Source organism: Mya arenaria, chromosome 13 (assembly GCF_026914265.1).
Source record: "Mya arenaria isolate MELC-2E11 chromosome 13, ASM2691426v1".
Classification (NCBI taxonomy): domain Eukaryota; kingdom Metazoa; phylum Mollusca; class Bivalvia; order Myida; family Myidae; genus Mya; species Mya arenaria.
In genome coordinates, this window is record NC_069134.1 from 13,366,194 (window position 1) to 13,371,192 (window position 4,999).

Sequence of the window (4,999 nt, forward strand, 5' to 3'; positions counted from 1 at the left end):
TCAACTTGCTATATAACTCTCAAAAAGAGTCGGATTGATATGGCAATCGAATTTAAACAATGTTTTCATAAATACAGTTATAAATAAAGTACTAATTTTCAGAAGCAGTCTACAATTTCTTCAGGCTTTCGGTATTTTCATTGGTGCTTTAAGGCATGGTGCGTATAAGACTCCGATTAAGGTGATATGTTTAATATTGCACTTATTGATAAATCTCGGGGTATGTGTGGGTTTATGCGCTCTTAACCTGGTTAAAAACCCCAGTGATGGTTAACATAGTTTTCTCTGACCGTGTCAATGCGGTTCAGCCCTCACACACCCCTCCCCCACCCCCGCCACTTACCAATGAAATATGTTGATATGTGTTCAGTGTTGTTTGTTGTCTTATAGAGTTGTGAGACTTTTTCGGTGTTTGTTTGTCTTCGGTCCTTAAGCAGGATAATGGTAAGATTTTAGACGTGTGGTCGTGTCTCTGTAGTTTTCATAGTTTTATTAAAAATTTGTACGCATTTAAGCACTTCAAAAATGAAATGATAGTTACAATAGTGGTGTTGTTTGACATGAACATGTTTTAGCACTTCCATGATGAAATGTAAAATACAATAGTGTAAATTAGTAATATTAGGTGTATCATTAAGGCAACGACAGCTCACTCAATTGACTCTTGTAAAAAGCAACATTTTTGGAAAACTATGGTCAATCAACCGAATTTCACATTGATATCCTAATTAACTAAATTCAAAGTTTATAAATCATTTTGCGATAACAATTATCAGCAGGTCAGTATGTATAATTATGGTATCAAGTAGATCACCACAGATAGCATTGTTTAGTGTACTCAATACAATACTGGTATATAGAAGTTTAAAGGTCAATGGTGTTTGAATGGCCAATCAAAGCTAACGAATTAAGCAGAACAATGCCATACTCTACGGCACGACCACATTCGTCATCAAGCATTAATGATTTTATAATAGATTGGAGAATACTTCAGGTCTCGTTATAAATTCGGAGTCAGTAATAAAAATAAGAACTTAAGACTTAAAATCGAAAGTTAATACTTTTAAAGCTGCACTCTCATTGATATACCGTTTTACAACTTCATTTTATTTTTTGTCTTGGAATGAGCCCATTTTTGCGTAAATATCTGCAAACCAGTAATATAAGACTGCTGACAAAAGATCAGATCGTAGATTTTCATATTTCCGTTCGAAAATTAATGTTTTATTGCTTAAAACGTAACTAACGGTTTATAAATTGCATTAAACATCATGTTTTTAACTAAAATATAAAAATCTGCAATCTTATTTTAGCAGCAGTCTTAAATGACTGGTTTACATGGATTTTGCATAAATTGGCTCACTTCAAGACAAAAAAATAAAAATAAAAAAAGTAGTCGAAACGTTCAATCTGTGAGATTGCAGATTTAAGTGCCAATATACGGATTAAGTTCTTCAATCTAGTAACTAAATGTTTTCAATAGAACTGAAATGTTTCCATCACAGTGTTTGCCTTAAACACACCATTTCATTTCAATGTGTTTAGCCCCAGTGGGTAAACAATGCAGAACACATTGCGTTCATTCGGTGCATAACATTTCCTCTTCAATAAGGTTGAGCGTCAAAGGGTTGAGAAATAATGACTGCATCTTCCTTTAACAAGAGCGCTGCGAAATGCTCGTCTGTTCTCCTGTTTTAGTCGAACAAGGCGCATGACTTGAATATTATCAAAGCCACAGTTGTGCGCCTTGCAATTCATATGCATTATGTCTCTGGCAACATGTGTAACAAGCTTCATTTGACTATCTTTAAGTGTTTAAGTTATTCCCAGGGTTAAAGTGTTTACACAACGGACGCCGATGACAAGTCTAAAACTGACGAGCTGAAATTAACAAATAACGCTCATGTACATATCCATGTTACCGGTGAACACTCTGGTTCTGGTAATTGCAGAGCTTCACGCCATTACTGGCTGTGGCAAACGGAGCAGCATTGGCGTCCGTTTCCGGTGCTCTTATTTTTGGTTAAATTCCGTATGACAATATGGCATAAAGGAATCAACAATGACTACCACTTGTGTCAAACTTGTTTTTAAGCAACTTAAGATATAGAAGAACAGTTATATGTTGTTGTTTTTTGTTTTATTTCAAATCAAAATATAAATTGAAAAATGAGAATTAATTATCAAAGAATGTTTGTCGGTCATAGTGTTCAAATCTGAAATGCATGCGCCTATAACTTTTATCGGAGTCAGGGCAAAAATTAGTCCAGATGACGATCAGGAATGACAGGTATATCAACCAATATCTGTTATCATATGGTGAAGATGTTCCCATCAGATAGCCACCAGATATTAGTTTTACACAAACATGAACTAAACCACTCATAGACAAAATGTAGTTTATATTTAAGTTTACTTGTTCACATTTCAACAAAACTTTATAACAACATTGCTGAACTTAATACGCAATAGTCAACGTAAATCGGGGCAGTGCTCTGTGGTATTTTGAAGGTTTAGCTGTTTTGAGTATGTACTGCTTTTGTCATTTAATCAAATGTCAAATAACTAAGAATGATAACGTTTAAGTACCAAAACAAAATGCTTTCAAACAAAGGGATGTATACATGGGAAAAGGAGGTTTTATAGAAAATCAAGTTTACCGATTTCTCTTGAAATTTATATCACAAACAATAAACATATCGTCACCTTAGTGCAATAACTCAATAACTGCATATAGAAATAGAAGCAGATATTGAGTTCTTGCACTAAGGTGACGAAATACAACCCACTGATATATGTTATATAACGATATTGGAGTATGAACATCTGCATTAACTAAAGATTAAATCAAAGTATGAGATCTGGCCCCAGTTTCTCAAAAATTCTTACTCACTTAAGTATCTTATTTAATTTAGCAAAATAACTTCACTATGTATTTAACAAACAAGAGCTGTCACAGTATGTGACGAATGCCCTCGAATGTGACATTGACCTATGAACAAGGTCAGAACATGAAAAGTTGATCTTGCCTTTACGTGTCAATCACATATGGCAAGTTATTTTAAATTGCCACTGAACATACCATCCATACTTGACAACCTACACTCTTATGTCCTTATATTCAGCATTCCATTGTGAATAATAATATAGTGTGACCTTGACCTTAGAGGTAGGGACCAGGTCTTGCACGCGACACATCGTCTTGGTATGTCGAACACATGTGGCAAGTTATTTTAAAATATGTCCATACAAGAGAAAGTTACAGCCCGGACACGACAACCTATACTCTATGTCCTTATACGCAGCATTCCATTGTGAACAAACATTAAGTGTGACCTTGACCTTAGAGGTAGGGACACGGGTCTAGCACGTGACACGTAGTCTTGGTATGTCGAACACATGTGGCAAGTCATTTTAAAATCTGTCCATACAAATACAAAAGAAAGTTACAGCCCGGACACGACAACCTATACTCTATGTCCTTATATGCAGCATTCCATTGTGAATAAACACCTAAGTGTGACCTTGACCTTAGAGGTAGGGACACGGGTCTTGCACGCAACACATCGACATGCAACACATCGTCTTGGTATGTCGAACACATGTGGCAAATCATTTTAAAATCTGTTCATACAAGAGAAAGTTACAGCCCGGACACGACAACCTATACTTCAGGGCTTCCGTTAAAGGAAGTTTGGAAGTATATTACTCCCTAGAAATGGGTTAAAACTTCCAAAATTGATTTCTTGGAAGTACAAAAACTTCCATAATTTTGAAGAAGACTTCCAAAGTTGAAAGCTTGGAAGTTAAATATCAGAACCATTTGTCAATATTACTTTTACAATTCCAATCAGTTTAACTGCTTTTAAATAAAATGAATTATTATAATTAAGTCTGTGAATTTGGTATGTTGCAGTTGCAAATTATTTGATTTTTAAAATACTTCTTGAAAAAGATATTGTATTCAGGAGACTTAAACTTCCACATTTCAGTGAAAAACTTCCAAAATTGATTGACAGGAAGTTCATACTGCCAGTTTCAAATTCTTAATGGAAGCCTTGCTATACTCTATGTACTTTTATGCAGAATTCCATTGTGAATAAACACGAAGTGTGACCTTGACCTTAGAGGTAGGGACACGGATCATGCACGCGACACGTCGTCTTGGTATGTCAAACACATGTGGCAAGTTATTTTAAAATCTGTCCATACAAGAGAAAGTTACAGCCCGGACACGAGTTTTTGAGCCGCATACAATGACGGACGGACGGTGCGATTTTAATATGCCCATCTTCGGGGGCATAAACAGTAGTTCACCTTATTCATCTCAAATAGTATTTCCTTTAAAAGCCTCTTTAAAGATGCACTCTTACTCCCAAACAAAATTTATCACAATTAATACTATTGTTTTAATATTCCAAAAAGGATGAATAAATGTCGAAAACAATGTTTTTCATGAAGGATACCGAGTTTAATTTGAAAGAAATGTGCATAAAACACAGTATTTCTACCTTATGAGACTATAGAAGATCACAGTAAATATTTTAGCATTCACCAATCATTTAATATTTGTGTGTTTTCAGCTATTAAATTATCGGGAACAATCTTGTTATCATTACTTAGTATTTTCCATAAATGCATTTTTTAGTAAGTAGTTAAAGGTTTATCACTGAAAATGTATGTTTGTTATACATGTGTATGTATCAATTTTGAATATGAGTGTCACTTTAAAAAGAAAATGTTACACAATTTATACAAAATCAAAAATAATGAGCTGAGCTTGATCCTGTTAAAAGGGGCCCGAGATTATCGGACCCAGGTATCAAATATCTTAAATTTTAGTGTCAATCAATCAATTAATCTTCTTTAATTTATATCACCAGTATCAATCATGAAAAGTTGAGGTGCATTTCTATTCAATTATTCTTCAGAACTACGAAGGTACCTGCATGTATTTATTAGTCTCAGTGAAACCCAATTAAAAGAAATGAAAAACAAA